Source organism: Augochlora pura, chromosome 11 (assembly GCF_028453695.1).
Source record: "Augochlora pura isolate Apur16 chromosome 11, APUR_v2.2.1, whole genome shotgun sequence".
Lineage (NCBI taxonomy): Eukaryota > Metazoa > Arthropoda > Insecta > Hymenoptera > Halictidae > Augochlora > Augochlora pura.
Window position 1 is genome coordinate 12690509 of NC_135782.1, and position 13341 is coordinate 12703849.

The window sequence follows — 13341 nt, forward strand, 5'->3', positions numbered from 1 at the left end:
TTTTCGAGCAAACTCTAGCATTTATAACATAGCGGAGTTAACGATAGAGCATTCGGAGCAGTCAAAAATGATGTGTCCCACTGAATCTGTGGCACCACACATACATAACATATATCATCGGTAGAAATAGTTAGGGATGTATGTAATTTTGATTTCATTCTACTGTGGCCAGTTAGAAGTTGGGTAACAAAGTGGTCGAAGTGTATGTGTTTGTTATTTAATCTTCTTTTGGTAACGGAGTTAACCCTTTGGCTACGGCAGACTTTGGCACGCACCGTCCGTACGGTACCGTACGAATTCACTCGCGACGTCCACTAGGCACGGCCAAGTTTTTCGTTAGACACGCATTTCTGAGGAAGTATATTAAAATATTCAATATACTGAATTCTATTACATTAAACCAGCATTACTTGAAGTGAATATTAACACGTCGAGCCCGGTCCCTAGGGACCGACAGTGATCTTGTCGTTTGTCCAGTCTCGAACGGAGGTCAAAACAAAGTATATAAATATTTGCGCGTGAATATTGATAATTGCTTGCTCGTTGCCAACCAAACGGAAAGTACAGTAATATCGTTGCCGGGCTCAACGTGTTTATTGAAAATGACACTTCTATATTTAAATAAATGTAGGATATTTTATTTTCCGTATTACAAAAAAGAACGTAGAAGAAAGCAAGAAGTCACATCGCTTGCGTGGTCAGAACAATAACTGACCATCGATGGCGTCGTAACGGGGCCGATGGCATCGATAGAAACAAAACCCTAACGAAGAGGGCACAACCGATGTTGGAAATCGGTGGGCAGTCTCCCCACTTGTCATGACCGCGGCGCAGACAATGAGAAGCCTCCTTTATCTTCCAACAGTGTTAATTTTAAGATTTTTTGTATAATATTTAATAATCAAATTTAATAATAAACAGCGAAATTTGATCTGGACGCCTATTGGCGCTTACAGTACCAGGAAGCCAACATGTGTCGGACGCCAATAGGCGCCAACAGTAGTCAAAGGGTTAAAGTAGATACAGGTGATTCTATTATTGGTAGAATCTTTCCACTCGTTTTGCCAGAAGTCGTTTGTTTGGTTTATAATTGTTTTTATCCTGCTATTTACTTCTTCAAGGGGTTGGATACTAGGTGAGGCAGGGTAGCAAAGGTTATCTATTTCACATAGAGAGTTGTTTCTAAGGTGGAAGATGGTATTGCGCTCTCTGATCAGAGATGATTATTGACCAGAGTCCGCCTGGTCCACTGTTGCTGGTTTTCAAACTGGAGGGCTTCGAGCTACTTTGTTGCTTTTGGATATATTCTATTGCCGCTGTCGACAAGGGACGAGAACATGTTCTTCCTCATTTGTTCGGTTTTTATTGGGATATCATTCGCTTTAATTGAATTCATCCAGACCAGCAGTCTGTGGTTGGTAATTAAGTTAAATTGATGACCATAGATGTATGGCCTGAAATATTGAACCGCAAAGATAACGGTTACATTGAAGTTTACAAGTTACGTTGAACGGTCTTGTAAAGTCTGGGTATTGGAGTATTAGATCTTGACAGAGTTTTTCGCGGAGGGTGGTAAAGGCTTGCTCCTGCTCAGTTCACCACGCAAATTTTTCGTCCTTGGTTAGGAGTTTCGTAAGCGGTTTTGAAATTTGGGCAAACTTGTCAATAAATCTACGATAGTATTCTGCTAATCCAAGAAATTACCGGATATTTTTGGTGGTTTTAGGACGCTGGTAATCGCGTACCGCCTTTACTTTGTTTGGGCATGGTTTAACGCCGTGCTCGCCTATTTGGTGAGCACGGTATACTACCTCTCGGAATAAGAAACCGCATTTTGATGGTTTAAGTTTTAAGTTTGCTTCACGCAACCAATGGGCAAGTTTCCGAAATTTCGCGGCGTTTTCTTCCAATGTTCTAGCGTAAATTACAATATTATCTAAATATACAAATAACTCGTTTTCCTGGAGGCTGCTTAGGATATTATCCATGAGTCGTTGGAATGTCGCTGGGGCGTTCTTCAACCCGAAAGGCATTCTACTATATTCGTAGTGACCGAATGGGGTTTAAAACGCGGTTTTGGCTGCGTCGTCCATCTCCATGGAAATCTGATGAAAACCACTTGCCAAATCGATAACGCTAAAATACTTAGCACTACCCAGTTGGTCCAAGATATCGTTTATGCTGGGTAGCGGACAGGCGTACGATACCGATTTTTCATTTAACGCACGGTAGTCTATAACCATACGCCATCTCTGGTTGCCCTTTTCGTGAGACTTCTTTGGCATGATCCATAAGGGGGAATTATAAGGAGAGTTCGATGGAACGACTATGTCGTTTTCTAGGAATTCGCGCATTTGTTTGTTGATTTCCTCCTTATGGATCGGCGGGTATCAATATCGTTTAGTATGTACCGGGATATCGTCTATGGTTGGGATTTTATGGGTGACGGCGTTAGTTTTTCCGAGACGATCGCCGGTGAGGTAGAAGAGATCGTGGTTTTCATTGATTAATAATTTTACATGATCAGTCTCTTCCTGATTAAGGTACAATTGAACTTATACATACGTATGAGTTCGCACAGTTCCCTAATGCGTGTCGCGGGTTTTGAGGTAGCAGCTGTTCTTCCGTTTATGGTCCATCTCAGAATTCGATGAAATTTTGAAAATAGGTTCTTTTTTTACTAAAATGACGATTGCCAAAAGGATTTTTGGCGACTCGAAAAAAAATTTTTTATCATTTCAATGTCGCGCTCTACTTTACCGACTGACTGACTTACCGACTTTGTACTTTATGTTCGTGCTGTGCGCATGCGTAAGTATGATGCGACAGTTTGTCAAGTGCTTTTAGAGTTGTATAAGTCGTATAGTTTAAGAATGAGTCATTTAAATTTGTTTTACATTGTAAAAAAAATGAATGATTTCAAATCAGCACTAGAATGGGTGAGAGAACTTGGGTTAATTCCTACTGAAAAATATTGTGGAAAATATAAGAATAAAATGATATATGTTGAAGTGAGAGGAAAACTAGGTCGCTTTCGATGTCGTAAAATGGGAAAATATGATCATTGGATTACAGCTGCACATAATACATGGTAGTTATTACTTGGTTCATTATTATTTTTATTATTCTATATGGTAGAATTCTAATTGAAAATTTTAATAGGTTTGAACGATGCCATTTAAGCATTGAGACTTGTATGATTATCACTTATGGTTTTGCGTGGAAATTTTCAAATGAGACGGTTTCCTCAGAAACAATTAGCGATAGATTTTCATTCTGCAGAGAAGTATGTACTCTTGATCTTGATAGACGATACGAGATGAAAGGTTCAATAGGTGGTCGTGGTGTTATAGTAGAGATTGACGAATGCAAAGTTGGACGGAGGAAATTTGAAAAAGGGCGTATACGTGAGGGGGTATGGATATTAGGTGCAATTATTGTGGCCAATAATTTTATTTTTCTGAGGGAATCGAGCTTTAATAACTTTGATTTTAACACATTTGTTATCAATGTAGGTATGATAGAGCGAGGAGGGAAGAAATATCGGTTGGAAATATGTCCCGACAATAAACGTGACGAGATTAAGTTAATATCTCTTATTAAAAAATATGTAGAAGTGGGTTCGGAAGTTCATACAGATTGTTGGAAGGGATATATGAATTTAAAAGATCATGGTTATATTCATAAAACTGTGAACCATAGTACAAATTTCGTAGCTCGCGTGCTTTGCGAGCTCGTCTAGCTAGAGGTGGAATCAGAAAAGATTCGCTTATAGATCATATGTGTGAATTTTTATGATGCTATGAGGTGAACTAGGCTGGTGATGATCCATTTTTACAATTAATTGAAGATATTCTATATAAAATAAAAAGTCGATAAGTCGGTAAGGTAGAGCGCGACATTGAAATGATAAAAAATTTTTTTTCGAGTCGCCAAAAATCCTTTTGGCAATCGTCATTTTAGTAAAAAAAGAACCTATTTTCAAAATTTCATCGAATTCTGGGATGGACCATAAACCGAAGTTTTGCCGAGGTAGCTGAATGGGAGATTGGCAGAACCGAGTTGTGTTTAGTACACGGAGAATTTACCTCGAGCTCTTCTAACTTTAGAGTTGGCAGGCAGAAGGACGCCACGTCGGTCGATGCGTTTACGCACCATAGGTATGTCTCTCCCTTCACGTTACTGACTAGGCATTTGCCCAGGAATACATCTCGTTTCACAGCCAGACGTCGGATATAACCGACCGAGGGTCCGCTGACCTTGACTTTTAGGCACGCGCTCGTACGGGCCTCGACGTTGTATATTTGACTACCTATGTTCTGTATATATGGAATCCTAACATCGTTCCAAATGACGCACCCTCTTTTGTATGAAATTTCGACCCGGGTGCCTAAAAAGGGGGACCCCAGAATACCGTCGACATTTAACGGAAAATCTGCGAGCAGTACTTGAAAATCTACATTTTTATCCGCGACTTTTATGTTTGTGGACCCTAAAGTGGCGACGCTGCCGCTGGTGTTCCCTTGAATTAAGGTGACGGCCTTCCTGTCTACTAGCACGCAAGGTTTGAAGCTTGATAATAATATTAGGTTGATTTCCGATCCTCTATCTATCAGAAGTTCGTTGTGACCTTGAAGTTGTAGAGCGAGCGTTCGGACTCGCGGAATAGGGGAATCAACCGAGAGATTTATTGCTGAGACGATTCGCTGTCTTGTTTGCCCTCTTCTACTATCGTTTTTACTGCTGATGATATCGGGGTCTCCCGTCGAGGCAGCGAGGTGGACGGGAAGCATTGCGCGTTTCCTTGGTCCTTTAATTTGTTCACATATTCCCGTTTCCTACACCCGTGAATATCGTGTCCCGGATTTTTGCAGTACCTACAGAATTTTGGGGCCTCCGTTGTCATTGGGCCAAGTGTTACGCGTCAACGCGTGATCAACAGATCAGATGCACATTCTTGTTGGGTGATATTTTTTGGCAAATGAGTGGTGGGATATTTTTTGGCAAATGAGCCCAATATTGTGCTTGAAGTCGAAGAGGTTCAATTGATGTAGATTTCCCACGCGTTTTGCAATCCGGTAATCGGACATTTTGTAAAATTGTTTCTGCTATTTTTACTCGGTATTGAACATAACTCTCCTTTCTTCGACCGTGCATTATTTTATGCATAATATAGGTATTCAATAGGGCCGTTTCTGACATGTAAAAGAAAAGCTTTCGGTATTGTTCCGTCCTGGGCATAGGGCCCCAAGAACGACATTCAGAGAAGGAAGGCCAATTTACAGTTTATGATGCTAGTAATGGTAAAAAGATATTTTTGAGGAACCGAACCATCAAGTAATTTTAAGATTTCGCGCGACGCATGGTAATCGGTTTACAATCTCTTGTTCTCGGTCTCAATAGCGAACGCTGGCATCATAAACTTCGGGGATTTCCAAAGGGCTCCGCGGACAGAAGCCTGAAGGCCCAAGCCAGGCTCACGACCATTCCGCGAACGGCTATTTTTACGGTAATTTCAGACCTGGAGGAAATCCCTGTCAAACGTTGCTTAAAACATCCCCTACCACATAGTTCCTTCCTATCCCTACTTTAAACATTTTTCCACTTCCACCAAATTTCTCCTGCAACCGAGCTTTCCTAAAAGCTAGTACGACATCAAAATAACAGAATCGTTTTAGCAACAAGTGCAGCAAGTTAGAATCGTTTTTGCAACAAGTGCAGCCAGTTTAGAATCGTTTTTACATCGAAGACGGCCAGTTTAGAATCGTTTTTGCACCGAGGTAGCAAGATCAAAGAATCATTTCACTATTGTGAATCGCGACGTCAATTATATCGAGATTAACTACAACTGCAGCCATGTCCTTTGTAACTAAGATCTTTTCTTTACAAAGTGTAAATAAACGGATTCTCCGGAGTTAGCCTTACAACCTTTCTTCGTTAACCGGTCGTAAATCTCAGTCGTCAACGAGGCGAACGATACGACACAACAGGTATCCTTTAATGACTTTTCTCATGATTGGGAAACAGGATAACATCTGATCTTGATGATCAACTGCACCCATACCTTTGTTATATTCCGATACAATTAGGCTTCATTACTTTCTGTAACAGTTTGTTTGATTGCTCGACCATCTGGATCTCTTAGTTGATCCCGGAAATCTGACTCTGTTGTTTCGTCGGGGTCGTAAGCGGATGGTGTAGGGGAATCCGGGGGCGTAATATAGGCTAAACTCTCTTCTGCGAGACGTTTCCCTAATTCTTGAATACGATTCTTCCGCTGCAATTCCTTTGCCTTTTTCCGAATACCCACCTGTTTTCTACGTTGTCTTCGCTTATAACTCGAAGTTTGTTTCATCTATTGACAAAATGGAACCATGGAGGTTGATAACAAAGAAATGAAATATTTATCGATTCACCAAATTACTCAGTCACACGAGGCAGCGACTTGGTATGATGTATCTTGCCAAATTTTTGAATAGTCGTACTAATTAATTAACTTGAATTCCTTTGATGCTTCTCTATTAAAGTATTGAATATTCTGGATAACGGAGTATGGTTAAAATGACTCTAGATGTTGACGTATAATTATGTGTTTATTCTATAATTCGTTGGTATGATTATGTTGTTTATAAAGATTATTATTGGATAATAATGCGTATGTATCGTAGTTGGCACAACGGTAAAGTACCGCGATTGGCAAATAAATGTACGTTTGAGTTTTAGCAATTACAATTAAATTGTTGAATATTACCTTACTGTTAGTATGCTTTTGTGTTTTGTGGAGAGCACATAAACGTCGCGCTTATCTTTCCATAGCAGAGCTATCAAATTATTGCCACATAAATTCTCCTTTCTTCAAAATATGCTTTTGCATGTCTTGTGGCATATTTTTTCTGTTCTTTCGTACCGTCCCGATAACGTTTGTCTTTTGCTGCTGTAATTTTAGAAACAGGTTGGGTGAAGAGTACCAGTTATCCAGCAATAAAGTATACCTTTTATTTTTTATAGATTTTGGCAACTCCATCACAACATTCTCCGGCGCACTGTCGTTTCGATTAATTTAGTCCTGGCCGGTATATATTTTAAATCCACGACAGAAACAAGTACTTGCCTCTCACAATTTGTAAATTTTTATTCCAAACCGAGCTCTTTTTGACGGATTAAATTGTTTATACGCTAAACGCCCTTTATATTTCATCAAGGATTCATCCATGCTAACATATTCATTGGGTGTGTAAATTTCTTTGCATTTTTGATTCCAAAAATTAATAACAGGTCTTATCTTGCGAAGTCGGTCGTTATTGTCATTAGTTTCATTGTTGGAGAAATGTAAAAATCTCGAAATTTACCGAAATCTCGTATCAGGAATCGTTTGTCTAAATATTGGCGTTTCTAATACAGCTCTTCTAGTCCAATAAAGTTGAATATTTGATTTTTTTACTTGACCCATCAAAATACATAGTACATAATAGGCCTTGATTTCGTCTAAAGCGACAGGATACCAAGTGTCGTTCACATACCGTTTTTTACGCTTGTCGTGTATTGTCTGATCTGCGAAGCGATTTGTATCTGTAACCAGGATATCCCAAAACTTCTTATTAAATGTAATAAAGAATAGATCTAGTATTCTTGAATTGTCGCTTAAATTATTTAAGCCAAACGCTTTTATTCCACGATGTTCAGAATACTTCCAAACTATTGATGTGTTTTCTACTTTTTGCCAAATCCATGGTTGTTGTGTCGTACCTTCCCCTTCACTACTCTCATCTACAATGATACGCCTTATACGCTTTACGATTGGCAGAATCACGCCACTATCAGAGGCTTCGTTATCACTGCCTTTACTTCACACTTTTGTATCTTGCATTTTGAAGGGGTTTCTTAAATTTTAATAACTGAACTGCTTCGTAAGAGCAACGATAAGAATCGTGACTAACTGTCCTGAGGTACTAACTAACATTCAGTCAAGAGCGTAACGGGCAAAAAATCAGTCCGCGAGGTTTCGATAATATTTACGTTTGGCACAAGTATCTGTTCGCGAGTCTGATTCGCGATATTCATGTATGGGCCAGAATCTTCATCGCGAGTCTGACTCGCTAAAGTAAGGGAAGTGGTTAAGCTTGTCCGCGTGGTTGACGGGCTGTCGATCGATTCCTATCGGGAAGCAGTCGTCTTCTACTGGTCTGTGCCAGTCGCGAGCTAGTTTGGCGATTTCGTACTTCCGGCCAGCCCGACCCGTTTTGGGCATGGAAGGGATGTTACGGGAAAGACACCGAACTCCCGTTTCGGAGCGTGGTCGTCCCGGAACACTCCCAAGGCCGCGTAAGACTTCCGTCCCCACCGTCGCCGAGGTTGCACGACGCTCAGGAAGTTTCCCGCGCGGATCTAGTCCTCACCGTTGACACCCCTTTGCGTTGCTTCGTTCACGACTTCTGACCCTTTTGGGACTTAGTCCGGTGAATGGTTGGTGCTGATCTAGTCCTCACCCAACCTGTTGGACTATCTGATCAAGTGCGCACTCTACTTCCGTAATTTAAGACTTTGGAGAGATTGGAACAGGATTTGAATTTATTCTAACACGCTAATTATCTCTTTAACACTATTTATTTAATAAGGCACTTACCTACTAATACAACAATGAACTTAGAATTTGTTAGAATTAGGAAATAGGGTACGCGTAGCGAGATCTCAGCTGACGGCTGGTCTCGAGGGCACTGAATGGTTACCTTCGGCGCGTGCTTTTTCACCGGCCAATAACCCGCACCTGCCTTTTCGTAGGCGTGTGCATTTATTTAAGTAGAGGTATTGATACTTAGAATTAGTGTGTGTGTTTGTGTCTTATAACTATGGTGTTGTTTCTGTTAGAATTCGTGTGCTTATGATTATTAGTGGTGTGTGTTTGTGTCTTATAATTATCGTAAACGACGACAGTCGTTACATCGTAATAAAACAAGTATTAAAATATAAAACAATTTTCTAATATAAAATAAAACAAGTATTATAATATGTTAGCGAGGACAAGTGCAGGGCGCAGTTATGTCTAATAATAGGTTTCTTCAGCGTAGTTGCGAGCGAACTGAGTTAGAGACAATGGTGGTCCTCCACCGAGAGTTTAAAGAAAGGGAGGGGGTCGAGAAATGCGTTGATGGCCGTTAGGCGGTAGACGGCGCGTCCTACGTATTGCTCTTCAACATAATATAGAACAATTTTCTAATATACAATAAAACAATTATTCTTTACTCGCTGCCTGAGCATTCAGAATCATCTGCGCACGCATCGCTTGTTGGTATTTGATAAATCTTTGGTGCCGCTAACAATGCTGTGGCCTATTTGTAGAAGTTTCTTATTTCTTTTTTGTGGTACCTTTCTAACAGTAAAGATATGTGGATCAGAATTGATTAATAATCGATGGAAAACATCCTCCATCGTTTTAATCTTAGATGATTTCCTTGCGAAATCCTCACGGAACCTCTTCATGTATTTATTTAAGGCTTCCTGCGCATCCTCCGACATCATTACAATCGGCAGAATCGATGATGAAGTGACCATTGCACCGTGTATTAATATTTTATGTACCGTTCTTGGCATGTATTGTAGTACCACGGATACAATTGAACAAACAATTTTGCTGTTTTCAAAGTATTTTGAATTTCTCACGGTCAATCTCGTGACCACTTGAGATTACTTGTTATATTACACAAAATTGTGTAATCAAATGTTCATTGAACTCGGTTATGCGCGCAGATACCGCGTGACTTTGAAAAAATCGACGGGCAGTGCTGGCTGTGGATAAAATGATAATTGTATTGTTATTATTGATACTATTCAACTGTAGAATTACAATAAGCTTCACATAATATTAATAATAAGAAGAACATTACCATCATTTGTGATACCAAATCCTTGCTTCGGCAGATCTACCAGTATGCCTAATTCGAAGCGGAGACCCTTCCTGATGTTCTCCCTCCGCTCTTCCATCATTTTTTTATTTTCTGGAGTGCGTATTTGCCGTTTTCTTATACCTAATCTATAAGACAAGTGCAAGCAGCACTCCAAAAACCGAATCCAGGCATGTAGCGTGTAACCGCGGTTTTCTGCTTCCTGCCAGAAGGGCCGGTTACTACCCTTGATCAGTCGTGATTTAGGTTCGTGCCTCCAGACATTGAAAAGCGGAGAGGGTTTTACGGTTTAGTAAGTAATTGGTGAACGAAATATCTGGTGGAAATGAAATATATTCTGTGTGCAGTTGGTATACACGCTGTGCCCGTTGCTGTTTACGTCGTTCGTGAAATCCTATAGATACCACCGTTATACTGCTCGCACGCGTTCAGCCTTGACATTCCAGGCGGGATAATAAATATACGCAAACGCAAAGATTTCGACGCCGCACAGTGGTCCGGATTGGCGCAAGGTGTGCCATGGCCCTATAATTCGTCATTCGTAAAAGGTATAAACGCGAAACTTAAATTGATCAATGAAATAATGTCAAATTATGGATTAATTAAGAAAATATACATTAATTTTATTACTGTTATTATTATTATTATTAGTAGTAGTAGTAGTAGTATTCTGTGAGTAGATAGGTTGATTAATCGAAAAGCTGAGGCGTAGGTAGTTTTCGTTTCTAATTTCCTTGGAAAACCGCCGCTCTTTTCTTGGTGGTCCGGATACGAGGGATACGGATTAGAATAAGGAGAAATTAATCGGTACAGTAATTTGATTTCCTTCACGAGCTCTTAGAAGGGCTTGCCGTTTATTGAGGTCCCTGGTCTGGAATACAATCCTTTTTGAATTCCGTTGTCCTCAGGGATCCGGCCAGCACCGCCACAGAATTGTATAGTTCCTTTGTTTCCTCACGATTTTCGCAACGATGCTCGTGCGATCGGAGGGGGAACGTCACACCTCACTGCGTAGCGCAGGGGGATTAGCGCACTGTATTTATATCGACGATTCCCGTTATATGGAATACGCCGCCAGCAGACGTACGGATTTTATCCTTGATTTCCTTCTGCAACAATTGAATTGCACAGGCTCTAATCAAGGTGCAATCGGTGTCGCTGCAGGAGTAGAGCGCTGTTTTTTACCTCGAAGTACAGTTCGGTGGAGGTTGTAAGGCTCCACCGGTGCCGTCCGAGGTGGAGGCCGATCCGGGCTTTAACGGCGTCTCAGCGCCACTCTTCTTTCCAACCTCGCGTTATGCTTCTATTCGTCATAAGTGGCGAGAAGGTCGAAGAAGATGGACCGGACACTCGACGGTATCCGCCAACGTCCACTGCCCAAGAATGCTTCTATTCGTCACCTTGGCAGCTTCGGGACGGGCGTAACCGGAGGCTCACAGGCAGGTGTAGGCCGATCCGAGCTTTAACGGCGTCTCAACGCCGCTCTTCCCTCCAACCTCGCGTTATGCTTCTATTCGTCATAAATGGCGAGGAGGTTGAAGAAGCTGGACCGGACACTCGACGGTATCCGCCAACGTCCACTGTCCAAGAATGCTTCTATTCGTCACCTTGGCAGATTAGGGACGGGCGTAACCGGAACTTCACAAGCCTGGTCGCTCGAGGGCGACGCACGACCTTCACCGTGGCCGTGCTCCAATCAAGACAACGACGACGGTATGTCTGAAGATGGTGCCGGACACGTCGATGGAGGTTCCCTAACGGCCTTCTCGACGTCGACGTTTCCCTATCGTCCTCTGGGTGGATTTCCACCTTCACCGTGTGATGCGCACTCCGGACAAGCTGGCTCACAATATTATTAAAATTCGAACAAGTCTCCTTTGCAAGCTTTATCGAAAGACTTAGACTTCGGAATTCGGCAGCAATGGGTGCTCCGCTCGAAGTTGCTCTCTAATCAGCTTTTCCAAATGACGAAGAACGTACTCGATGGACGATTCCTTCGACCTTTCCAGGCGACTGTCTAAACTCGAATTCCTCGCAGTCAGCTGTGCGAATGCCGTGCTATCCTGATTAGCCGGCACGCGGCGCTGACTGCCACGTATGTCTATCTCGCTTGTATCCATCGCGTTGCTCTCTCTTTCTCGTGGCGGTATATTCTCACCACTCGCGTTTTCAAATTATGAACGTGTTCTACCGGTCTTGACTTTCACCGGGCAATACTTCGTGAATTTACCCGAAATCGGGCATTTCAGCACAGTTTTTCTATCTTCTATTATTAGCTCGCGTCGTCCCCTTGAAAGGCACCGCCCGGGGGTCACGCGGCACAATAGGCATAGAAACTCCGTTAACCTCCGCTAACGGCTACAATTTAAACAATTAGTATTATATTACTTATTATTTAATTATTAATTCTAACGCCTCTGGATCTAATTCCTTTTTCTTTTTAGTGCACGATTTGATTCGAATGGTGAACATGTACGGATCTGATGTCAAAAGGAGGCGATATAGTATATTTCTATTTGTTTCTATCCTAGAATTATTTCGGGTGTTTCATGTTCTAATTTTTATTAAATCTTTATATCGTGCTTCAAGAGCTTCCTCAGAAAGTTGTCCTATTGGTACTAATGCATATTGAATAATGTCAGCCCTGTGAATTAATAATTTATGTACGGAAGGTGGCATGTAATACCACCCATAAGTTTGTACATAATATTTGGCTATATTTTGTGTATATTCTTGAAATTTGTATATATCTATTTTATAAATTGATGATATTACCTGCAACAAAGTACGGATTACCTAAATTAATAATAATAAAATAATTAATAATAAATAATATTAATAATAATGTTATCAATAATTAATTAGTCTTATCGAAATCGTAACACAGTAAGTGTTATAATCTAAACAGTTCCTTCGAATAAGACGGATGTTTAGCTCTTCTCGTCATGGAGTTTGGAGATAGGCGCGCTGACGCGTCCAACGTTGGGAACTTTAAACAAGTAGTTGGAATAATGGGGATGGTATATCAATACTTTAACATTATTAACAAATATGAATTTATTATTAACAGACAGCACAACTCTCACACGCTTCTATTCCGATACTCTGCTCTTTCCGACATTGCCATAAGCACTAGTCTTTTTCTCACCGCGCATGCGCATTCATTCATTCAACTCTTTTACAAAGAAAGGATGATTTAATTGGCTATTCCAACATAAGTATAATTTGAAAAAGTGGACGAAGGTGGAATAGCTTTTTTTTTAATCGTTTAGAGGAAGCTGTCCTGAATATATTCCAATTTGTCACAAGGTGGGATTCGGTGGGACTTGAAAGATATTCTCTACCGAATATAAAAAATTTGAAGAATTCGTAACAGTTTATTTGACAGTATTTTCCCAGCACATTTTTTGTGGGAATTATTATTACAGGAATGAATTTTAAT